Raw genomic sequence first — 27,501 nt, forward strand, 5'->3', positions numbered from 1 at the left:
TTTTTGTGTATGGTGTAAGAAAGTGGTCCAGTTTCATTCTTCTGCATGTTGTGTCCAGTTTTCCCAACACCATTTGTTGAAGAGACCATCTCTTTGCCGGATATTCTTTCCTGCTTTGTAGAAGATTGACCATATAGTTGTGGGTCCATTTCTGGGTTTTATATTCTTTTTCATTGCTTTATGTTGTCTATTTTTGTGCCAGTGACATACTTTTTTGATTACTACAGCTTTGTAATATAACTCAAAATCTGGAATTGTGATGCCTCCAGCCTTATTTTTCATTTTCAGGGTTGCTTTGACAATTTGGGGTCTTCTGTGGTTCCATACATATTTTAAGATTGTTTGTTCCAGCTCTCTGAAAAATGCTAGTAGTATTTTGATAGGGGTTGTATTAAATGTGTAGATTGCTTTGGGTGCTATAGACATTTTAATAATATTCTTCCAATCTATGAGCATGGAACGTCTTTCCATTTCTTTGTGTCGTCTTCAATTTCTTTCATCAGTATGTTATAGTTTTCAGAGTACAGGTCTTTCACCTCTTTGGTTAGATTTATTCCTAGGTATCTTGTGATTTTTGGTGCAATTGTAAATGGGATTGATTTCTTAATTTCTCTTTTTCATTATTGGTGTATAGAAATACAGCAGATTTCTATACACTAATTTTGTATCCTGTGACTTTACTGAATTCATGTTTAACAGTTCTAGCAGTTTTTTTGATGGAGTCTTTAGGATTTTCTATATAGCATATAATGTCATCTGCAAATAGTGAAATTTGACTTCTTCCTTGCCAGTCTGGATGGCCTTTCTTTTTAATTGCTATGGTTAGGACTTGCAGTAGTATGTTGAATAACAGTGGTGAGCATAGACATTGCTGTCTTTTTCCTGATTGTAGAGGAAAATCTCTCAGTTTTTCCCCATTTAGGATGATAATAGCTGTGGGTTTTCCATATATGACCTTTATTATGTTGAGGTATATTCCTTCTGAACCTGCTTTGTTGAGAGTTTTTATCACAAATGGATGTTGTACTTTGTCAAATGCTTTTTCTGCATCTATTAAAATGGTCATATGATTCTTATCCTTTCTCTTATTGATGTGATGTATCCCACTGATTGATTTGCAAATACTGAACCACCCTTGCAACCCAGGAATAAATCCCACTTGATCGTGGTGACTGATTTTTTTTTTTTTTAATTGTATTGATGGATTCGGTTTGCTTATATTTTGTTGAGGATTTTTGTATCTGTGTTCATCATGGATATTGTCCTGTAGTTTTCTCCCGTGTGTGGGTGTGGGTGTGGTGTCTATCTGGTTTTGGTATCTGGGTAATTCTGGCTTCATAGAAAGACTTTGGAAGTTTTCCTTTTTTAGTTTTTGGGATAGATTTAGAAGAATAGGTATTCTTTAAATGTTAGGTACAATCCACCATGAAGCCATCTGGTCCTGGACTTCAGTTTGTTGGGAGTCTTTTTGATTACTGTGCTAGATATTGGTCTGTTCTAAGTTCTAGTTTTCTGTTTCTTCCTATTTCAGTTTTTGTAACTTCTGTTTCTAGGAATTTATCCATTTCTTCCAGGTTGTCCAATTTGTTGGCACATAGTTTTTCATAATATTCTCTTATAATTGCTTGTATTTCTGTGGTCTCTTCTCTCGCTTGTGATTTTATTTGCTTGGGTCTTTTCTTTTTTTGATAAGACTTGCTAGAGGTTTATCAATTTTATTCTTTTTTCCCCAAAGATCCAGCTCCTGATTTCATTGTTCTATTTTTTTTAGTTTCTATATCATTTATTTCTGCTCTAATCTTTATTATTTCCTTCCTCTGCTGGGTTTAGGCTTCACTTTTTCTAGCTCCTTTAGGTATAATGTTAGTTGTTTATTTGCAATTTTTCATCTTGAGTTAGGCCTGTATTGCTATATACTTCCCTCTTAGGACAGCTTTTGCTGCATCCCAAAGATTTTGGACCATTGTTTTCATTTTCATTTGTTTCTATGTATTGTTTTATTTCTTCTTTGATTTCCTGGTTGACCCCCTTCATTGTTTAGTAACATGTTGTTTAACCTCCATGTATTTGTGGTCTTTGCAGATTTTTTCCCTATGGTTGACTTATTTGCTTTATGGCATTGTGGTCAGAAAAGGTGCATGGTATGACTTCAGTCTTTTTGTATTTGTATTTTTGTATCTGCTGAGGCCTGTTTGGTGACCTATTATGATGTATTCTGGAGAATGTTCCATGTGCTTGAAAACAGTGCAGATTCTGCTGTTTTAGGATGGAATGTCCTGAATATATCTGTTAAGCACATCTGGTCCAGTGTGTTATTCAAAGCCATTGTTTCCTTGTTGATTTTCTGTTTAGATGATCTGTCCATTGATGTAAGTGGGGTATTAAAGTCCCCTACTATTATTGATAAGTTCTTTATGTTTGTTACTGTTCTATATATTTGGGTGCTCCTGTGTTGGGTACATAAATGTTTACAATTGTTATATTTTCTTGTTGGATTGTCCTCTTTATTATATAGTACTCTTCTTTCTCTCTTGTTACAGTCTTTGTTTTGAAGTCTAGTTTGGTAGAAATATTGTTATTCTGACTTTCTTTTAATATCCATTTGCATGATAAATATTTCTCTACCCCCTCACTTTCAATCTGCGATGTCTTTTTTTAAAGTCTAAAATGAGTCTCTTGTAGACCTATAGATGGGTATTTTTTTTTTTTAATCCATTCTGACACCCTATGTCTTTTGGAGTGTTAAGTCTATTTATTTGAAGTAGTAATAGCTATCAATAATTAATGATATCACTATATTTTGCAAACCATATGTCTTGTTGGCTTGCTTTTGTTGATTTTGATGTCTCCTGCATCCAGAGGTCTGTTTGCTTCCCCAGATTACGAAAGTTTCTAGCTATTACTACTTCAAATAAATTTTCTTCCCCCTTTTCTCTCTTCCTTTTCTGGGACTTCTGTAACACAAATGTTATTTTTTTTAAGCTTATTTAAGTAATCTCTATACCCAATGTGTGGCTTGAACTCATGACCCTAAGATCAAGAGTCTCATGCTCTTCTCACTGAGCCAGCCAAGTGCCCCTGCACTGAGTTCCCTAAGTCTATTCTCATTTTGCATAATTCTTTTTTTCTCTTCAGCTTCATTGTTTTCCATTACTTTGTGTCTTAGGCCACTAATTCATTCCTCTGCTTCCTCCAGCCTGCTGTTCATTGCATCGAACCTGTTTCCAATCTCATTTATTGCATTCTTCATCTCTGATTCTTTTTTAACTCTTTTATCTCTGTGATAAGGGTCTCACTGATGTCTTCTTCCGTCAAGCTCAGTGAATATCCTTATGATCCTTGTGCTTTAAATTCTCCATGAAGCATGTTATTTATATCTGTTTCTCTTAGATCTCTGGCTGTGACCTTATTTTGTTCTTTCATTTGGGATGAATTCCTCCTTCTTTGCATTTTTGTCCCTGACATGTGCAGTGTATGCTCTGCTGTTGTGTTCTGGCTGCTCTGTTCTTCAGGCTAGTCATCTGCAGGGGCTCTCCTTGCCTGCTGTGGGCAGTGTTTGGTCCCTGGCCTGAATGTAGTGAGTTTTAGCTAGGTGTGCTCTGGTCCACTTGTAAAATGAAACCTGTCACCACCCCTACCAGAACTGAGGCCCTGCAAAACTGGTCAGGAGATGTGCTGTGGGCAGGGGTTTGTGCTGGTCTTCGGGAGAGGGCCCTGCTGTGCTGGGACTGAGGCAAGCTTGACTGAGAGGGCAGTCCCACCAGAGCACAGGGGGGTGGGGCTTGTTGTAGGCAAGTTAGGCAATCAGTGCCAGTGCTACCCTGCCTCCAGCAGGTGGCTCTATATTTATGCTGAGGGGCCAGGGAGGGAAATGGCACTGGCCAGCTCCTTTGTTTCCAGGGACGAGCTCTGAGAACAGAGAAAATCTCCCCACTATGTTCCCTGGTGCTCTTCAGATTTCTGTTTCCACACTGTTGGCCCCCTGGTTGTTTGCTTGTTCTTCTCTCCAAGAGCAGTGCTTTGCCCTCAGGACTCTATTTTAGCCAAGCTTGCTAACCTTTAAAACTCCAGGCTTTAAGTTCCATTGGTTGCAAGAACTCCTGAAATTCAGCCTCTCTCATTTTCCAAGCTTTGGGGAAATGTTCTTCTCCTGTGTTCCCCTGTGTGCGCCTCTTTCTTGTCCCTCTTTGTAACTACAGTTCCCTCCCTTCCTTGGTACCTTCTATCACTTTCTCCCCCAAACCACATCTCCACACTTCCTACTTCTTTGATGTGGCCTCTTCTCTTATTTGTGGAGTTTGTTCTGTCCTTCTTCAGGTTGACGTTTTTTTGGGGGGGTTGTTTAGGATGATTTGATAGTTACCTAGTTGTGTTCGTAGGATGAGGTGAGCCCCTAGGGCCGTCTTACTCTGCTGCCATCATCTCTCTAAAAAAAAAAACAACAAAAAACAACAAAAAAACAAAAAAACACAAACCCATGGCTTTTAATGGTAAGATATGCTGTTTTGCAGCTACCGCAAAATGGCTTTGTATTTCAGATACAATGTTTAAATCTAGATTTACATTTACACTCTATTTGTCAATCTGGTTCATCTTTTCACTTGAAGGTGACAGGCAGAGGTTTGTAATGTCACTTGGGAAATGGGGGGAAAAACAGCAAAGGAATCATTTAAACAAAGTCAGTCTAAAATTGTTCTTAGAATCACTTAGCCTTATACCCAAGCCAGGAGATTTTTCAGAAAATCATCATTATTTATGTTTTATGTACTGCCATTTACTTTTTGAAGTGCAGGAAATCAATTCAGTTACATGAGGGGAAAAACTACAGGGGGGAAAAAGACTAATAATAAACTGAGAATGCTGGTATTTGAAGAATTGCACAGTTCAGCCTAATTAGTCTTGAAATGGTAACATTTGCTGATGACAATTATCATACTTATTTAGAAAGTGAGCTCACTTTCTAAATGCATATATGTTCTATTCTTAAATATGAAATTGTTTTTAGGTGCATATATGTTCTATTCTTAAATATGAAATTGCATCTTCATATATCAGTTGTAAAAACATAGGTTTATATTTAAATAGATTATATGATCTACTTTATCTATAAACTTTTCACCAAAATTTCTAAGTTTTTTAACAATCACAGTGTCATGCAACCATCACATCAATTTGAGAACACTTTCATCACTCCAAAAAAATTCCACACCCATTAGCAGTCATTTCTTATTTGACCCCAAATCCTGCAGCCATAAGCAACTACTATTTTCTGTATCTGTAGCTTTTTCTATTTTGATGACTAGAATATTCAATATGTGGTCTTTTGTGACTGGCTCCTTTCACTTAGCATAATGTTTTCAAGATTCCTCCACTGCATCATCCTTCCTCCATCATTTCTCCACTGTGTCGCTACTTCACTTCTGGTAATTACTAAATAATCCATTCTATAGATACACTGTACATTCATCAGTTGATGGGCATTCGGGTTGTTTGCTCTTTTTGACAATTATGAATAATACTGCTGTGAACATCAACAGAGAATTTTTTATGTGTATAGGTTTCCATTTTCTTGGGTATATATCTATGGTTGAATCCTATAGAGTTGCAGGGTAATATGGTAACTCTGTTTAACATTTTAGGAAGTGCCAGACTATTTTCCAAGAAGCTGTACCACTAGTGTTTGAGGCTTCCAATTTCTCTATATCCTTATGAACACTAGTTATTATCTTTTTTATTATAACCATACTGGTGCCTATGTAATGAAATCTAATAATTTTGATATACTTTCTTTGATGGCTAATGATGTTGAACATCTCATGTATTTATTGGCCATTTATGTCTTCTGATTTCTTGCAGTAATGGTTGATAGTTTTCAGAGCATAAGTTTTATAGTTCTTTTGTTAAATTCTTGATTTTTGATGCTATGATAAATGTGAATTTTATTTTTCAGACTCTTCATTGGTAATATATAGAAATAGTTTATTTTTGGGGACACCTAGGTGGCTCAGTAGGTTAAGCATCTGACTTCAGCTCAGATCATGATCTTGGGGTCCTGGGATCAAGCCCCATATAGGGCTCCCTGCTTGGCAGGGAGTCTGCTTCTCCCTCTTCCTCTGCATCTCCCCCCCACTCATTCTCTCTCTCTCTCTCTCTCTCAAATAGATATTAAAAAATAATTAGAAATAGTTTATTTTTGCGTATTGACTTTTTACAGTTTTTTTGAACTCATTTGAGTTCTGTTTTTCTTTAATGGATTTCTTGGGATTTTCTGTTTGCAAGACATCATTTGCAAATAGTTTTATTTCTTCCCCAAATGTATTCTTCTTATTTTCTTGTCTATTTGAACTGGCTAGCACCTCTAGCATAATGTCAAAAAAAAAAAAAAAAAAAAAGAAAAAAGTTAGGCAGAGCTGATGGCCTGTTTCTTTTCTCTTCCCTGATTTTAGGGAGTAAGCATTCAGTCTTTCAACCATTAAGTATGGTTTCATTTTTTTTTTTTTCCTCTTTAATCCTAGACAACCTATCAAGGTGTTTTTGTCATGGAAGTATATTGCTTTTCGTCAAATGCTGTTTCAGTATATATTGAAATGATCATGTGTTTTTTATGCTTTATTCATAAGGTATAGTACATTAATTGATTTTTTTTTTTTTTAAGATATTCAACTTTGCATTCCTGGGACAAATCCCATTTCTTCATGATGTATAATCCCTTTGATATGTTTGATTTGTTTGGGTTCATGGTATTTTGTTGAGATTTTTGAGTCTGTATTAATAAAAATATATTGATCTGTATTATTTTCTTGTGATGGCTTTGTCTGGCCTTGATATCAAGGTAATACTGACCATATGAATTAGTTAGGAAGCCTTCCTTCCTCTTCTTTTTTATCGAAGTCTTTGGGAAGAATGGATAATGTTTCTTTAAATGTTTGGTAGAATTCCATCAGCAAAATCATCTGGACATGTGCTTGTCTTTGTGGAGTTTTAAAATTACTAATATTATATAAGCTCTAATTGGTATAGGCCCAATCCAATATTTTTGTTTCAGTTTTAGAAGCTTGCATCTGTCTAGGAATTTGTTCATTACATTACAAGTCTACATTACAAGTAGACTCTTGAACTTTCTTTATTATTGGAATGGTCTGTTTCTCCCTGTAATCCTCTCAGTTTTTTGCTTCATATATTTGGGGTTTGTTTTTAGGTGCATATATGTTTATAATTGTTAGACTTTTGTTGATGGATCGGCCTGCATTTTCTTATGTTTATCTCCATTCTATTCTTAATAGAGTCTACTTTCAATATTTGAACTACCAAAGATTAATAAAGAAATGAAAAACTTAAACACTATAAATTAGACCTACAGATATCTATCAATATTCCACACACCAATAGCACAATATACATTCTTCTTAAATGTATATAGAACATTATCCAGGATATATCACATGATAGGCCATTAAAAAAAAACCCACAAAGAATTTAAAAGGACTGAGATTATACAAAGTACAGAGTGAAACTAGAGAGAGTAAAACTAGAAATCGGTAACAAAAAAAAATTGGGGAATATTGACGTATCAGTGAAAATTTTAAGACCTCTATATAGCAAATAGATCAAATAAAAATTAAGAGAAATTAGTGAATATTTGAGATGAATTAAAATGAAGACACAGTATATACAGAATATAGCTAGAGAAGTGCTTATGGGAAATTTATAGCTAAATGAAAACATTAAAAAAACCAGCAGACATCTCAAAACAATAACCTAGTTTGCTTCCTGAAGGCACCGGATGAAGGAAAGCAATTAAACCCAAAGCAAGAAGAACAAAAAGAAATAAATATTGGAATATAAATCATAGAGATTAGAAAAAAAACAAAATAAAAAACTTAAAGTTGGTTTCTGAAAGAATTTTTTGTTTTTAATTACAAAACTTCAGCTGGATTGACAAAAAATGTTCATAGCAGCAATGTCCACAATAGCCAGCTGTGGAAGGAGCCGAGATGCCCTTCAGCAGATGAATGGATAAAGAAGATGTGGTCCATATACACAATGGAATATTACTCAGCCATCAGAAACGATGAATACCCACCATTTGCATCGACATGGATGGAACTGGAGGGGATTATGTTAAGTAAGTCAAACAGAGAAAGACCATTATCATATGGTTTCACTCATATGTGGAACATAAGCAATAGCACGGAAGACCATAGGGGAAGGGAGGGAAATCCACAGTGGGAGACATCAGAGAGGGAGATGAACCACAAGAGACTATGGACCCGGAGAAATAATCTGGGGGTTTCAGAGGGGAGGTGGTTGGGGGAGATGATAGCAGGGTGATGGGTATTGAGGAGGGCACATGCTGTGATGAGCACTGGGTGCTATACTTAACTAATGAATCGTTGAACACTAAATCAAAAACTAATTATATACCATACAGTGGCTAACTGAATATAATAAAAACAAGTTTTAAAATCTTTCATATTAAGAAATCTGAATAAACAAAATAACTGAAAAAAAATAAAAGCCATTATCGATGGGGGGGAATGTTTATCTCCAGTAATATTTTTTGATTTAGAGTCTATTTTGCTTAATAGGAGTATAACCACTCCATCTTTCTTAAGGTTGCTATTTGCATGACCTAGGCCTTTCTATGTCTTTGTATCTTTGAATCTAAAATGTCTCCTATAAACAGCAGCATTTGATTCATGCTTTTTTTATCTAGTCTTAAAATCTTTTGAATAGATTATTCATTTCCTTACTCACCATTTTTGATATAATTGGATTTAATTTGTCCTTTTACTGTTTAATATGTCTCATGTCATTTTTCTTTATTTCTCCTTTACTGTTCTTTTTTTTAATTTATTTTTTAATTTTATTATGTTAATCACCATACATTACATCATTAGTTTTTGATGTAGTGTTCCATGATTCATTGTTTGCATATAACACCCAGTGCTCCATTCAGTATGTGCCCTCTTTAATACCCATTTAATACCCATCACCAGGCTAACCCATGCCCCTCCCCTCTAGAATCCTCAGTTTGTTTCTCAGAGTCTATAGTCTCTCATGGTTCGTCTCCCCCTCCGATTTCCCCCCCTTCATTTTTCCCTTCCTGCTATCTTCTTCTTCTTCTTCTTCTTCTTTTTTTTTTTTTAACATATAATGTATTATTTGTTTCAGAGGTACGGGTCTGTGATTCAACAGTCTTACACAATTCACAGCACTCACCATAGCACATACCCTCCCCAATGTCTATCACCCAGCCTGTTCTTTTTTTAAAGGGAATATTTTTTAGTGTAACATTTAAATTTCTTTAATGATTTTTAAGTATATTTAAAAAGTATTTTCTTAGTAGTTTAATGAGAGCTTCTCACGTAAGAATCCACTTCACTTTTTTTTAAGAGTGGGGGAGGGGCAAAGAGAAAGAGAGAGAATCTTAGGCAGGCTCCATGCCCAGTACAGAGCCTGACAGGGGGCTAAAGTCACAACCCTGAGATCATAACCTGCGCTGAAATCAAGAGTTTGTTGCCTAACCAACTGAGCCACCCAGGAGCACCCCCCACTTTACCTTTATAATAATTCTAGTGAGACATAGAAATGTTCTTCCAATATAGCTCTATTTTCTCTTCCCCTTGTGTTGCTATTAGTTATACATATTACATCTCTATATGTTACCTAAAAATACATTCTTTTAATTACTACTTTGTATAATAATTTCATGTCTACTAAGAAAGCTGAGAAAAGGGAAATCAAGTACATATTTAGTCTGTTGTATTAAACTTACTTACTATTCTGAGTTCTCTTCATTTCTTCCTGTAGCTTCCCATTATCATCTGGCATCATTTACTTCAGTACAGCTTTCTTCCTACCTACCTCCTTGGTGCTGCTATCGTAAAATTCATTACATTTCTATTTGGTATACCCCCAACAATGCAATTATAAACCTATTTATTTGAAAAGAAACAGAAGAAAAGAGAAGTATTTGTTTATATTGTCTCTTGTAATTATATAGTTACCTTTACAGATGCTTTTTGTTTTTCATGTAGATTTGAATTACTGTATCACTTGCTTTCACTCCTAAGATCTTCCTTTACTTTAGTTTTTTGTTTTGTAAATGTCTTTATATCCTCTTCATTTTTGAAGATAGTTTTATTGGCTATAAGATTCTTGGTTGATAGCCTTTCTTCTTTCAGTAGTTTGAATCTCTGTCCCTGTGTCTTCTGATCTCCACTATGTCTGATTATAAGTCAATGATTAATCATACTTGGGTTTCTTTGAATGTGACAGGTGATTTTTCTCTTGTACTACCAAAATTTTCTTTGTCTTTGGTCTTCAGAGTATTTTCTATGATGTGTCTGTTGTAGCTCTTTGTGTTTCTATTGCTGTAGCTCTCTTTGAGTTTATATTACCATAGTGTAGGTGCCTGACATGTAGCTTTTTTGACTTTAACAGAAGTGCTTGACATTAAGCTTTTGATCATTGAGACATCCATTTTAAAGACCTACATCTTGAATGAACATATTGCTAGCTCTACAACTAGATAAAGATTCAGAATACCCCCGCTACTAAAGTTCTGCTTTTAGAAAGCCCTGGGTGACCTAGATAACAGACTAATTGAATACCCCTGTGTTTCCCTTTCTCACTTTAATTTTCATTCTTGTTTTAAATATGAAGAGTAAGCCTGTGAAAGCCTAGGCACTGCATTCTCAACTCCAATAAAGGCAGATCCCCAATTCCTTTCTCTTTCTGGTGTCTGTCCTCTGTCTGCCTCTCTACCCACTACCTTACTCTGTGGCCCCCAGTGTGCCCTGTATCCTCTACGACTTGTGAATAATAAACATTTTTTTCCCTCAAAGTTTCCTGATGTTTGTTGCTAAGGTGCATCTTGTAATTATAAGAACCACAAGGGCCTGCACAGCCCCAACATTTGGTTCCAGTCAGCGAAATGTCCGGGGGGGTTTGCTATAAGTAGTGCAGGTTCATTTGAGTGCCCCAGGCATTCCTAGCTTATACCATCACTGTCAGTAGGCTGGAACAAACACAAAAGAGCTACTTGAAGTTCATCGAGCTTCTTGGAGGGTTTAGATTAATGTTTGTTTTTGTTATAATATTGGGACATTTTCAGTTACTTTTCTGATTTTTTTTTCCCTTCTATTTCTCTCTACTCTTCTGGTAACTTCGATTATGTAAATGTTATATTTAATGGTGTCCCACATTTCTCTGAGGCTCTGTCCTTTTACTTTTTTTCTTACCCTTTTTTCTCTGTTCTTCAGATTGTATAATCTCTATTTACCTATGTTCAAGTACCTTGATTCTTTCTTATGCCAGTTCAAATACACTATTGATCCCCTCTAGTGATTTTTTCCTTTGTGTCACTGTACTTTTCAACTGCAATATTTCCATTCGGTTCTTTATTCTCTTTATGACCTTGTCTTCACATCTTCCATTTTTTTTCTCTAATTCTGGTTTCTTTTAATTCTTTAAACATGTTTATAGTGGCTTCTTTGAAGCCTGTGTCAATTAAATGTGACATCTGGACCCTCTCAGTTTCTGTTGCCTGCTGCTTTTCCTGTGTATGGGTCACATTTTTCTGTTTCTTTGCATGTGTAATTTTTTGGGGGGAAAGTAGATATTGTGGTTGTGGTAATTTGGAAACTGATTCCCTTCTTCCATCTTTGATATTATGTTGCTGTTTGTTTAATGACTTGATGCAGTTATTTTCTTTTGCTTTATAATAAATCATCACAAACTTGGCAGATTAAAACAAAACAAATTTATTATCATATTGTTTGGAGGTCAGGAGTCCAGAATGATTTTCCATGGGCTAAAATCAGCATATAACAGCTTGTCTGCTTTCCTTCTGGAGGCTCAAGAGGAGCATCCACATCCTTGCTTTTTTCCAGGTTCTACATTTAATTCACAGTTTCTTGACTTGTGGTCCTCATCTATTTTCAAAGCCAGCAATAGCTAGTCAAGATTTCTCACGCTGCATCACTCTAACACTGACTCAACTGCCTCCCTCTTCCATATTATAAGGATTTTTATTATTACATTGGGCCCACCTTGATAATCTAGGAAAATATGCCAATCTCAAAGTCAATTGATCAGCAGCCTTAATTCTACCTGCAAACTTAATACCTACCATTTTTACTTTTTAGCAATGACAATATGACCCACTTTGAAAAGCCATTATTCTGCTGATCACACTTGGGTAGAATAATTTCGTGAAGTGCATTTCTCCAGTGTGAGGTCTCTGAAGCCACTCCCTGTAAGGAGCAGCCTTGGGCATGAGCACAGTCATCCTGGATGACTTTATTTTACAGACTGGAAAACAATGGTTCTTAAACATCAAGAATCCTATCAAATGCAATATTGGTATTTATCAGCAGAGCTCAGACTAAAAACTAGTTATTTTACGTACCAGTTTAGTGCAAATTTTGCCTTATCAGTCTATCTTCCAAATATATCCAAGTGGGAATTGCAATGATGGTGGCTACATAAATTCATCTTCATGAAGGGAATGGTGTTATTAATGACTAAGTGGACACATACACTCATTAGACAAGACTGTCACAATTAAACTTACTTTTTAAATGCTAAAGTATTTGTTTTAAAGGAAACTTCTCCACTTTGTTGGGTACTATTTGTGGACAAATGAATTTAGAAATGATTTACAAGATAAAAAGTTAAATTTATAGCTGTTTGCCTTGATCAGTGTGTTCTGAATATATTCCAAAACTTGTGATGTGATCTGGGTTAATTTGTACTGAGGTAATAAATGTAATTATTACATGGCTATCATAAAATCACTGTCTCAGTGCGCCTGGGTGGTATAGTCGGTTGAGTGTCTGACTCTTGGTTTTGGTTCAGGTCTGATCTCAGGGTCTTGGGATTGAGGCCCACGTTGGGCTCTGTGGTCCATGGGGAGTCTGCTTGAGTTTCTCTCTCCCTCTTCCTCTGCCCCTCCCTGCTGCATGCGTGCTCTCTCTCTCAAATAAATTTTTTAAAAAAAGAGAAAAAAAGAAAATGTCTCTCTAGAGAATAATGAGGAAAGAGATCAAATTACAAGACACTAAGTACTTTGTAGGCACTGATTTTTGTCATAACCACAAAGTCTAATAATTAATATTTATTCAGTAGTTGTGTTTTTGTGAGAATTAGATGTTATTCCACCTTTAGAAATTTTCATACTGTTTTTATTGCAACTCATCTGTAAAATGTTATAATAAGAAAATTAGAATTTTGCCTGAAATGCTAAATGCCAGGATGTATTATCCAGATCAGCATTAATAGCTATATATTAGTATTTGTCCATTTTATAAAAATGGACTCTTGAATAGTTTTTGTTAAATACTGAATGAAAGAACTTTCCAAGTACTGTACCGCTATGGACAAGCCTCACAGCAACTGAATGAGTTCTTAAAAAACAAAAAACATGTGTAGCTGAAGCAGCATATAAAGATAACATACACTGAATAAATTAGGATTATCAATAGCAAGATCAGATATATGAAGTGAAAGAAGGAAAATAAGAGGTAGTACTAAAGAGGATAAATCTACTTAGAATTATAAATGAGAGGGAGAGTCTAAAAGGAGAGGTCAAAGAGTCCAAGTTAATTGTTCCAGATAAAAAAATGCTACAAAGAGTAACAGCTCAACAGTCACATGAATTTATGAGAGGGCAGAGAAACGACCAGGGTTTTATATGGGTTAGCTTAATTGGAAGCTCTTTAATGCATCAACTGTAAACATTATTCATTAGCAATATTAGCACCTAGTTCTTAAAGTGGATGTTTCACAACCAAAAGAGCTACTGAACTAGGGAAGGCTCATCACTGAAAGGGTCAAGACTTTTCAAGGAGAACTTGAAGGATATACTGAAATTCTAATGGTTTTGCCATGTGTCTGGAACTTACATAAAATGAAATTTTTCTACAGGTTTGCTGCCTCTTGAGTAGAAAATACCTACCTATCAAAATAGTGAATGGTTACTATACAGGAAACTGAGCAAAAAGACAATATACTTAATTATTATAACTCCAAAGGTTGCTTTTTTCTGAATATCTTGAATGCAAGAAAATGAATGTATATCCAGTAAATTTGGTTAGAATGAGTGTAGAAAAATTATATAATATCTATATCTATCTTACCTTATGCATGATCTTACCACTAATATTGCAGACATACGCTGTTCAGCATGAAGGCAAAGGGTAGTAAAATGCCTCCGTGGTTTCTACAAGGTTTCTCCTTGGACTTCAATGATTTTTCCTTGTGGGAACCTAAAAGAGGTCACTGTATTTGGTTGGTTGGTTTGAATTTGCAGTATGCTGCAAAATTCTCAAAGATGAACAGGAGTTTTTTTGTTATTCTTGTTCTTGTTTTTTGTTTGTTTTGTTTTGTTTTTGTATGAATTTAATAATCAACAAGGATCATTTGTACAGGATCTGAGTAAATGAAGATCTTGATTAGGACAGCACTACTCACTTTTCATGTATTAAGGTAACTGGTTTAACAGCTTAAGCCTAAGTGATCTTCAAAAACAGCTATCTCCTATCATTGTGGCTAAGGTTGGTGTGTGTTATACAGTGTAATATTTTTAATAATCATACTTCTAATAGCACTTTTAATAATCATACTAATAACACTTTTAATAATGCTGAATTTGTCAAATTAGTTTTATTAAATTATGGCTAATTTAAGGTTAAACCACTGATAATCAGATTCTCACTGATTTGTATATATTTGTTTGAATGACCTAAAAAGGGGGGGGGGTGGAGATTTATGGTTAACATAGGACAAGTTGAGTAGATATTGTCCATAAGAAAGTTAAAACAAAACAAAACAAAAACAACACCACCTATTGTGGTGGGAAACTATTTGAGACCTACTGATTTAGAACAATATGTCTAGGGAAGTTCCTCAATAAAAAAATAAATACCAGGAGAATTTGAAAATTCTGATTTTTCTACCACATTACTTTTCCTCTGTGTCTCTGTATCTTTGGGATTCAAAATATAAATGTTGGAAGGCAGGAAACATTTTAGTCGTCTTTAAAAAAAATAGCAGTTTCTTTCAGTTGAACAGTCAAAGAAATGCAATGGGAGCGGCAAAACCAAGATATGGCAAAACACTGAACTAATCTGAAGCTATCACAAGCCAAGAGAACAGAAGAAATAACCCGTGACTTTGTCATAAATAATACTGAGGAATAAAATAGTGATCTGTAGATTAAAAGATCAAGCATGACTGTTAAAGGATCAAGGATGACTGCTGTGTTTTCAACTTGAGTAGCTGGGGGAATGTTATTATTTTCTTTGGTAAAGATTTATTTTTTTTAAAGATTTATTTAGAGAGAGAGAGGGTAGGGAGGGGCAGAGGGAGAGAAAGAATCTTAAGCAGACTTCGCACTGAGCCTGAAGCCCAACACAGGGCTGGATCTCACAACCCTGAGATCACAACCTGAGCTGAAACCAAGAGTCGGATGCTTACCTGACTGTGCCACCCAGACGCCCCAAGATTTATTTATTTGAGAGAGGATGTGGGGGGAGAGGGTGGGGAGGGTTAAAAGGAGAGGGAGAGAATCTTCAAGCAGATTCTCCACTGAATGCCAAGCATGACGTGAGCCAAAGCCAATAGTCAGCCACTCAACCTGCTGAGCCACTCAGGTGCCTCTGGGGTAATGTTATTACTGAGATAGAGAGATGGGTAGGAGTAGAGGGTGTAAAGAAATTAAGAATTCTGTTGGAACCATACTAAGGTTGATATATCTAGTAGATGCCCAAGAGATATTGGTTGGAAGTTGAATTAACAAAGATAAACTTAGGGAAGTGGTCAGCACTGAAATAAACTGGGGTTCATGTAGAAATTAGGAGATAGGGAGAAGATGCTTATTGTAATCAATAAATGTTTGGATATAATTGTCCATATTTCTTTTTTTTTTTTTTTTTTTTTAAGATTTTATTTATTTGACAGAGAGAGACACAGCAAGAGAGGGAACACAAGCAGGGGGAGTGGGAGAGGGAGAACCAGGCTTCCCGCTGAGCAGGGAGCCCGATGCGGGGCTCGATCCCAGGACCCTGGGATCATGACCTGAGCCAAAGGCAGGCGCTTAATGACTGAGCCACCCAGGCACCCCGTAATTGTCCATATTTCTGAAGTAAAAGTAGAAAAATACTGTATCTTGTTGGGAAGTCACTACTGCATAATTTAACCAAAACTAACATTTTTAAGTGCTTATATGTGCCAGGCACATTTTCAAATACTTTATATTTATTAAAATGATATTTTCACAAGTACTATTATGAGTCCGTTAATGTTTATTATCAACACTGAGCACAAAATGGTCAAGGCAGGGTCTACCTAATAGAGGCTAAGGAATTAGATGTACCAGTAGCCTAAGAACAGCGTAAATGCTTCTGCCAAACTCCAGGGGAGTTCTTGGGCTCCATCTTAATAGTCATGAGATCCTGAGGTTAGTGACACTTTTTATTCATAGGTGGAAGGTCTAAAGGCCTCTTTCCTAATTTGAAATTAGTCACCTTGCAGAATCACCTGCAGGAGTGGGTAGTACATGCATCTGAGCTGGTGATGGGATTGCCTTGCTTTTGTTAGACCACTGTTACATCACTAAATTTCCTGCTTGATTCCCTTATGTGTCTGAGAAGGATTTTAAAAATAAGCAGCTTAAAAAAATTAAAGGACATTGAAAGTTCATATTGAGTGGGTCTTTATCTTTTTAACTTATATTTGAGAAGACAACTTTTGTACTGCTTTGGGTTGTCCTGATTATCAAAGCCTAACTTCTGGGATACATAGATCCCAGTTCTGACTTGCCTTGGCAATTTTTAGGAAACTGCTACTGTAGTGCAGAGGAAAACTGTTTGCCTTGTGTCAGAATGACCTTCATGTAAACTAACCTAATAGGCATTGGCTAGATATCACCTTGGTTACAAATTTTTTGCAGAAATGAAATTGACATATTAAAATGCATTCAACCTAATTTTATTGAGGAAAATATAAGCAAAAATTAGCCATCAGATAAACACACACAAACTAGCATTTGAATTTGATACTACACACACACACACACACACACACAAACACACTCACAAATCTTGTACAGAGTTCAGGCTGATATTCTTTGACAGTGCTGGCAATTTCCATGCATAAATCATGGAATATGAGATTCATGAACCACACTGACTGAAGTGAATAATGATTCCGTAAAGTTTAAATCTGACTTTCTGTGAAAGCCAGACTTTCTCGAATGAGGAATAAACTTTAGAACTCTATGGGACATATCATATTAGAGACCATTATATTTGTAAAAAGAAGAAAAAAAAAACAGTCCCACAGAATGAGAAAAGATTGTGTTTCAGTTTGTTTCTACTCATAAATTTTTCTCCTAACTCATTTTTATTGTAGGTACCTAGGGAGTCCTACTGAGCTCTGCAATTTCACCTGTTGTGTGATGCATGCATGGAGTTGCTGATATTTCTTCTTAACACTGTAGGAAATGTAGAGCAAACAAGCAATTTGTAAGGGATTTTTTTTTTTAAGCTGTAAGGGATAAGGCTATGGCCACAGAGCTTGATTAGCTAAGAATGGATTCTCTAATGAAGATATGATTACTGGTTAGCTTCAAGCTTTGTGATTCTTTGCTGGAAATACCACTGATTTTTCTGAAAGCATTTTAAGGAGTGGATTTCAGAATGGAAGAGCAAGCTCTGGTCCAGGGTCATGTATATATCTTGTACTCCTGGCTTATTCTCTTATTTATTAAATAGTATAATCTCTTCTCTCTTCAGTTTTCTTATGTATGAAATAGGGATATGGATACTGTCCTTTTAATGTAGTGTGTTTGTAGAGATCAAATGAGAAAATACATGGATAACATAGAAGCATGCATATAGTATAGTTATACAAATGTTATAATGTATTTTTAATCACCCAGACTCACACAACCCAAATGAAACATTTTTTTAAATCAAGTATAGTTGAGATACAATGTGTTATTGATTTCAGGTATGTAACATAGTGATCTGAGAATTAGACACATAGTTCTTGGGGTGAATATTTAAAGTTATATCTGTCACTGTAGTAAGTTATTATGATTGACTATATTCCCTGTGCTGTACTTTTCACCTGTGACTTATTTTATAACTAGAAATTTATACCCCTTCACCTATTTTTGCCCATCCCCCATTCCCCTTCTCTCTGGGAACTACTGGTTTGTTCTCAGTATTTGAGTCTGGGTTTTTTTTTTCCACACATAATTGAAATCTTATAGTACTTGTCTTTCTCAGTCTGATTTATTTCACTTAGCATAATACCCTATAGATACATCCATGTTGTCTCAAATAGCAATATTTCACGTTTTTATGACTAATATTCCATTGTGTATATGTGTATGTATACAAACATATATGTATGTTATATACAAACATATTTAATGTGTTTATTCATCTATCAATGAACACTGGTTTGTTTCCATATCTCGGCTATTATAAATAATACTGTGATAAACATAGAGGTGCATGTATCTCTTCAAGTTAGTGTTGTCATTTTCTTTGGGTAAACATCCTACAGTAGAATTACTAGATCATTGGTATTTCTATTTTTAATTTTGTGAGAAATCTCCATACTGTTTTCCATAGTACTGCATCAATTTACATGCCCACCAGCAGTGCATGTGGGTTCCTTTTTCTCCACTTGGTATGTCTAGTCTTTTGGATGGCTGTTCTGACTGGTGTTAGGTAATACCTCATTGTGGTTTGATTTGTATATCCCTGATGATTAGTGACATTGAGCATTTTTCATGTGTCTCTTGGCCCCAAATAAAACATTTTAATATTTACTTGGTTTTTTGATCAACACCTTAAAAAGTGATAGAGTCTCAAAAGATAACTTTAAAATTTAATTTTTAAAAAATTGGCCTATTTATTTATTTATTTATTTATTTTTTAAATTTTATTATGTTATATTAGTCACCATATAATACATCATTAGTTTTTGATGTAGTGATCCACGATCCATTGTTTTCATATAACACCCAGTGGTCCATGCAGTACGTGCCCTCCTTAATACCCATCACCGGGCTAACCAATCCCCCCTCCCCCCTCCCCTCTAAAACCCTGGTTTTTTTTCATGTGTCTGTTAGCCATTTGTATGTCTTCTTCAGAGAAGTGTCTTTTCATGTCTTCTGCCCACTTTTTGACTTGATGATTTGTTTTTTGGGTGTTGAGTTTGAGTTCTTTATAGATTTTGGATACCAGCCCTTTATCTGTAGTGTCATTTGCAAATATCTTCTCCCATTCTGTGGGTTGCCTCTTTGTTTTGTTGACTGTTTCCTTTGCTGTGCAGAAGCTTTTTATCTTGATGAAGTCCCAAAAGTTCATTTTTGCTTTTGTTTCACTAGCTTTTGGAGATGTATCTTGAAAGAAGTTGCTGTGGCCGATGTCAAAGAGGTTACTGCCTATGTTCTCCTCTAGGGTTTTGATGGATTCTTGTCTCACATTGAGGTCTTTCATCCACTTTGAGTTTATCTTTGTGAATGGTGCTAGAGAATGGTCGAGTTTCATTCTTCTGCATGTGGCTGTCCAATTTTCCCAGCACCATTTATTGAAGAGACTGTCTTTTTTTCCATTGCATGTTTTTTCCTGCTTTGTCAAAGATTAGTTGACCATAGAGTTGAGGGTCCATATCTGGGTTCTCTGTTCTGTTCCATTGGTCTGTATGTCTGTTTTTGTGAAAAATTGGCCTATTTAAAAACAAAGATGACTATTGGTTTCTGTGTAAGTTATCTGTGCAAAGACTTCATGTATTAAAAGCAATTCTTAGTAGAGAATTTCTTGAAAAACATTCCTCATAGGAATATAGAAAAATGTTTCTGAATATTATTTCAGAGGCTTATACATTTTTAAAGCTTCTTGATTACTTATTCAAATTTACTTGCATCTTCCCATCTATTCTAAAGCACCATTATTCAAGGGGGTGTGGACAGTATGGTTGTCTTCAAGCAAAACTAAACAAAACTAAAACAACAAAACAAAAACCAACAAAACAAAATAAAAACAAAAGCAAAACAACTGAATCTGAAAATCAAAAAGCAAACTTCTTGGGCCATAACAGTTCTTTTGCTTAATATGTTTATAAACAGAGATGTCATTTGTTTATTCATTTGTTCAACATCAACTATTTGTTGAGTATCTACTGTGTGCTAGAGTAGTGGGGATAGAGCAGTGATAAAAGCAGACAAAATCTTTGTCTTCATAGAGCTTGCATTCTCTGAGCCAGTATTACCATGTGGAGTAATGAGCATTCTCAGCAGAGATAACAGCAGTTGTAAAGACCTTGAGACAAGCAAGGTTGGCATATGGGAAGATCAAAAAGGAGGTCAGGTGGCTGGAGCGGAATGAGAGAGAGAAGAGTGATACAAATGAAGATGTGGCAGTAGGCAGGGCCAGATACATATAGGTGTTGAGACCTATATGTAAGAACATTGAAATTTATAGACTTGGTGTGCATAAAACTGTTAGATTAATGACTTTTGCCATTCATTTAACATAATGACTTTTCCTCAAAATACTGTACCTAATGAGTGTGACATCATGTGATATTTTTATTACTTTCAGCACATACTAATCAATTTGGCATATAGTTTTTATTCAGAATAATATGTGGATAAATTTGAATTATGTAGCATGTTGCGATAAACCTACCATGTTTGGGTTTTCATAATTGCACAAAGTATGAGGGGTGGAATAATAGAATCTTCTACCATTTATTTGTTGAATACACATGTTCTATATATGAATACACATGTTCTATATATGTGTTTTAAAGCACCTTCTTATTGAGGCTTAATTTGGCCCAAATGTCTTTTTGTGCTATACCTCAATTTTTTTTATTCTTTTTTTTTTAAGATTTTATTTATTTATTTGAGAGAGAGAGAGAGAGAGAGCTAGTGAGAGAGAGAGCAAGCACGAGCAGAGGGGAGAGGGAGAAGCAGGCTCCCCACCAAGCAGGGAGCCCGACATGGGGCTCGATCCCAGGACCCTGGGATCATGACCCGAGTGGAAGGCACACGCTTAACTGACAGGCACCGCTATACCTCAATTTTTAAGTGAAGTTTGAGTGCATAAGTAATCATGAGCCCTAAGACAGTTAAATATTTGTGAAGAATAGGACACAGAATTATTCATGTACAAAAGATGACTTACTTGCAAACTCCTCCGTCACCCACCATTCACAATCAAGACTTTCTTCCTCTTTTGGCAAGTACCTCTTTAAAAATTATGTTGTATATAGTTCTTTACTTTCAATTATTTATTGCTTATATGAATTTGTTCTCACTATACAATTTTTCTGAATGTGAAAACTGGGTATTTTGGGTTGAAGGAAGAAGGTATCTAAAAGTCTTCATTAAAATCAGAGGGGGAGACGAACCATGAGAGACTATGGACTCTGAGAAACAAACTGAGGGTTCTAGAGGGGAGGGGGGTGGGGGATGGGTTAGCCTGGTGATGGGTATTAAAGAGGGCACATTCTGCATGGAGCACTGGGTGTTATACGCAAACAATGAATCATGGAACACTACATCAAAAACTAATGATGTAATGTATGGTGATTAACATAACAATAAAAAATGGAAATGACAGAAAAACAATAATAAAATTAATGGATTTTAAAAATTAAGTACTTTTCACTTATGGCAGAGTGTTGAAGGATAAATGAAGCTCATTAGGTGAGAGAGAACTGTGTTTTGAGATGGGAGGACCATGAAGAACCAAGGTAATTGAATGAAGGTTGTCTGTTTCAAATTGACTTTCTCTCCGGAGCTCTAAATATAGTGTCAAACTTTAAATAGCAATTTCTTTTGCTAGTAAGAACCAATGATGACTACAAAAATAACAGAATTTCTGCCTTTTAGGGCATACCATCATGCTTGCTTAGCTAGACACAATTGCAAAAAAAAATCTTTATCACAGCCCAGGCTAGAGGTAGAATACCAACTGTTTAATAATTTTGTTTTTGGTTAAAGCTGATTTCTAAAATTTTTTTTTTTAAATTTCAGATTCTTCAAATAAATGCTCCTTTTATATTGCGAAGTATTTTTTATAAATTCTGTTTTCTACCATTTTTTCATATTTGAATAGGGCCCAGGTGTACAGGATAGGTATTTAATATTTAGGGTACATGGAATATTTTTATTGTTTTCTTTTCAGATCTAAATTTGGAAAACCCCAATGTGGATCCTAACAGATAGTTATCTAAAGCATTAGCTACTGGATGGTTTTGTTTGACTCTTACTGTTCAGTCAATGGAGGCCTACAGTTTTTCTTCAGAGAATATAGCTCATCCAGATAAATGCTCCTCATGGAGAGTTAGAATGAATTTGAAGGTACAAGCAGCTTTAATGACCAGTAGTCTTTTAGCAGCATGGAATTCTTTCTCCCACCCCCCAGCACTGTACACTCTACCAATAAAATGCTTCCTATCATTCATTTGCCTTTTCCTGACACTACCAAATAGCACTTTCTGTCTTTTTCTATTTTTCTTTCCTATGCCCCTATCCTTTACCTCTGTCTTTATATTTGTCTCTTTCTTATCTCTACCATTATCTCTTACATTCCAGATCCCTAAGAAATTATCTTTCTGAGTTAGCCATGGATAGAACTTTTATACCAGGCCCCCTGAAGTCACTGGTCATCTCCTAGATAACTGATTTAGTTCGTGTACCATGTCCTGATCTAATTTATTATACCAAGGGAACAGGATAAAATGGTATGAAGCCTGACAACATAAGTACACAAAATCAGTTCCAGACTCTGTTCAAGAGCAGTTTGTTGTCATAGCAAGAACTTAATGGTTCTATATCCAGAATAATCTCTCCCTCTCTCCCCCCCTCAGCCCCTCCCTCCCCCTCCCCCCCTCTATTGAACTGCTCATAGAAGACTTCTTATTTGTACCATTTCTCAATAACTAGATTTCTGTGGAAAACCATATAGCACTGTTCATCCTTATTCACTTCCTACTCTGTTGTGTACTGGAGGCATATTCCCTAATTGGAGGTAGAAATTATTACACTATTAGGATTGGGCAAAGTAAAGAGCATGACTCTTTCTCAGCATGACTCAGAGGATAATTCCCTGTGTAGTTGGGTTGTGGACATGAGGTTTTAGATTTACATTACTCTTGAATACCAAAGTGTTAAGATAGTATGATGGTTCAAATATTTTTTATTCATTGAGGAAAAACAATGTTATTTTGGCTACAGGGTAGATTATATAAAATAATCCATTCCTAGTAATAATGAAGGTAAATTCTCCAAATGTTATGTGTAATTTCTTTATTATCATATGCTGTTATTGCCAGAGAATTTTTGAATTTTGGAAATACAGGTAGTATAATCAACATTCTAGTCACTTTCCAAAAGCCCCTCTTGTTCTGCTATCAGAAATACTTAAAAGCAAAGGTCCAAATTTACAAGGTCAAGTGATTGAGACCAAATAGGTAACACAAATGAATAGAAAAGGCATACTATAATATGATTGGGTGTGGGGGGGAACCATAGCCAAGTAGAAAATATGTGCCATGTCTAAAATAGTCCAAAATAAAATTTACATTTCTTAGAACACTGTTGTGGCACATGAATACGTATGAGCCACATTGGGGTTATGGACTTTCAGATTATAACATGTGCCTGTTCATTTTTTTTTTCTTCAAATAACTCACCTTACGGTAAGAGAAGAAGAAATAACCAGATGTAGTCCAGGGTAAGAGGGGATTTCTTAATCTCACGTATAGGAAAATCAGACTAGTTTATGAGGAGAAAAATATAAATTATAGGGGAGAAAAAGAAGAATCAAACAGATGCCAAACTTGTAAGAGACTTCTGGAGATGGCAAATATAACCTTATGTAAGATAAATTGTTTCTCGTCTTCTGAGCCTGAAGCCTAACTTTGAGATTCACTGAACTTCTCATCTTATATGCCTGTGCTGAAAACTAATCCCAATGAGGTCTCCTGTGACCAGCCAATTTAATATTGTGAGCACCCTAGCACTTCTAATCCTCTTAACCTTGTAGTACTTTTTCTTTTACCCACAGCACTGATCCATAACACTGATGTTATATAACAGTAAGCAATATGTATGTATCATAGTAACATGTTATATGTCATGGTCATTGCTGTCTATTTTCCTTGCTAGGATGTAAACTAGATGAAGGCAGATACCTTCATCACTTTTATCCTCGGATGTATCCCAAGGTCCTAGAATAAATCTTGAAACATGATAGGCTTTCAATAAATATTTGTTAAGTGAAAATGTAAGTGGACATGGGTATGAATAATTGTAGGTAGCAAATAAATTGGCCTTTGAATGACCTAATATTCTTGCAAAACAGAAAGAAGGGCTATCTGTTTAGATATAAGGATTTGAAGGAGTAGCAGGGTCTTTGAGTAGAATGGTGAATACCTTAAGAAGCTAAAGGCATGAATAGAAAATCATCTGTCCTATTCTATTGAAACCCTATCTAAAGGTGAATGCTTTAATTTTGCTATGGTAACTTGGTTCTGTGATTTTTTTTTTTTCCCCCTCTAGCAGGACACTGAAGCCTGTGGCAAAGGAATCATGTACTTCAGTTGAATTAAAGTAGTGGATTAGCGGATTGGAAGTGACCCAAGAACAGGGAACACTGATAAGATAACAAGACAATGTTTAAAGCATTAGTCTAAAGAGGAAGTAAAGCCATGGTGAGGCATTAGCTTGGAAGAAAATTTAGGCTTTAAGTATGCAGAGATATCAGAGAGAAAAACAAGCAGGAATACTTAGAAAAGGGTGTGAGAACATTATGGTTAGAATAGTCCTTTGTAAAAGCAAGTTACATGAGAGCAGGGATTATTATCTGTACACCCAGAAGTACTTAGCACATAGTAGGTCCTTAATGCATGCTTGTTAGATGAATGGTGAGGTCCAGAATGTGACCATGAGAGTAGGTTCCTATGGTACAGGACAGGGAAAGAATTTTGAGATGAGAAGGAGAAGAATATCAATGATCAAATTGCCAAATGATTCATACCTGCTCTTAGATGCTTCTGTGAAGACCAAAGAAAGCAATTGGAGGCCTTGCGTTAAAGACCTTAAATAGCAGGCCCATATGGCTTGTAGGTCTGTACAGATTGGATGGAGAGTAGATGTCATGAATGCTGAAAAAAGAGATTTTCTGTATCAGAGTGGAAGAATAATAGTTTTTGAAATGAAAAAAGCTAATTTGATCCATACTAATTTTGCATCCAATGCCTGAAATATAGGGAAATGGCTGACAGAACAAATTCTCCAAAAAGTTATAGCAGGAACAAACCAAGTTTCATTTAAGGCAAAGGGGTAGAAGAAGTATTCTTTGAACATTCAGAAGCATAAGAGGATTGATTTACAATGGAATAGATCTTCCAAAGGGTGCATGGTTAAGCGAAAAAGGCTGGGGAGGAGGCAAAGGGTAATTATGGGGGAAGAAATCCTTCAGATGATAAATTATAAAGTAGAACCTACCAGTACCCCTGGAGAAGGATTGATAAACCTCCTCAAAGGGTAATACCCAGTGTTTTGAGAAAATCAAAGTAAATTTCAGTGACATTAGCATTTATTATTTGTAACTAAAACAAGGCTATTATGCTCTGAGAGTATCCCTATAATTAATACTTATTTATTGAGCATGATGATGAGCACTACATTACATTATCTCATTTAATTCTTATTGTATGAGGTAACCACTATCCTTCTTCATATACTGGGGCTCAGGGAGGAAGAGTAGCTTGCCCAAGGGTACAGACAGTAAGTGGAAGAGTTGAGACTTAACCACAGAAAGTCTGATTATTTATTAAGATTTTATTTAATGAGAGCAAGAGTGAGTGAGAGACAGAGCACGAGCAGGGGGTGGGGGCAGAGGAGAGGGAGAGGGAGAAGCAGACTCCCTGCGCAGCAGGGAGCCAGAGGCGGAGCTCCCCCCAGGACCCCAAGGTCATGACCTGAGCCCAAGGCAGGGGCTTGACCGACTGAGCCATCCAGGCACCCCGAAAATTTGATTTTTAAATCCTTCATTCTTAGCCCCTGGTACATCTGCCATGCTTTAAATCTCAGAGTTCTTCATATCTTAATATAAAATAGGCTTCCCTTCTTGATTTACATTTCAGGTTTTCAGTGTTCCAAGTGCATCTGACTCTGCCAGACTCACACAGACACAACTCTCAGTGACATAAACATGAAACTGTAAGATAACACTCAATTTTGAAGATGTGTGTTGAGAGTACAAAATAGTGTTGTTTTAAAATAGAAACTAAATGATTTGAAGTTTTGGTATGAATATATATGAAAATTTCACTGAAAACAGTGAACAAATTCTAATTTACTGGCTTAGATTAGAGTTTGGGAAAGGGAGCAAAGATAAAGAGAACAGACATTTATATGCCTACTGTATATTTTAGACACATGATTTCTATGCATAATCTAATTAAATTCACCTAACAATTGTGTAAGGTATGTATATAATTGAGGAAACAGTTTCAGAAAGGTTAAGGTCTTACAGTTATCAAATGGCAGATCTGGGATTTTTGAAGTCAAGTACAAAATACTCTGAAAAATTCCAAAAATTTCTTTCACTATCCTGTGCTTCCTGATAGGAATATAATCCAATTAGTAGAATTTAGCTCTGTGCATACATTTTATGGGAAAATTTATGTAAATGAAAGGCATCTGGTTAGATATAGGGGTGCCAGCTAGTTTGGTCTGCTATGTGTACTAAAACAGACTAAAATTTGCCTGCCCACACACAGAAAAAATGATATTCTATATGAGAAATTTGATAAAATTCAACATACTCCTTTTCACTTCATGATGATTTAATTAAAATGTAAATTTTAATCCTAAATGAAAACAACAGCAACAATAATTAACATTTACTAGCACTTACTGTAAGACACTGTGCTAAGCACTTCATATATATATTAAATTAATCATTACAAGTCTACTGGGTCCTTCATATCTTGGGTTCTGTCTCTCCAGCCTTGATAAGTATGTTTTATATCAGTGGTTCAACAGTGCTGATCCACAGATTGGTGCTGGTCTAGCTTCAAAGAATACATCCCAGATAAAATAAACAAGCTAGGAGGAGGACCTTATTTAAAATAAATATATTTATTTATTTTAAATAAGTTTCCCTAACAAATGAAAGCTTTCCCTAATGTGACAAAATACATACCTTACTGATTTAATATGCAGTATGTTGCATTAGCCCATGGATTACTCATGGCTCTAACAATTAATTCCATACTGGTATGTGACATATGAGTTGTATCAAAACATTGAACATGTTTAATAAATCTGTAGATTTTAATTTTCCAAAATAATGATCCAATCTCAGAAATGAAGATTCTGTCCAGAGCACCCAACCATCCTAAAGTGTAGACAGAGCTCTTTTTCCCCCATAAGTGACAACATTCAAATCTAAT

This window comes from Halichoerus grypus, chromosome 4 (genome assembly GCF_964656455.1).
Source record: "Halichoerus grypus chromosome 4, mHalGry1.hap1.1, whole genome shotgun sequence".
Classification (NCBI taxonomy): Eukaryota; Metazoa; Chordata; class Mammalia; order Carnivora; family Phocidae; genus Halichoerus; species Halichoerus grypus.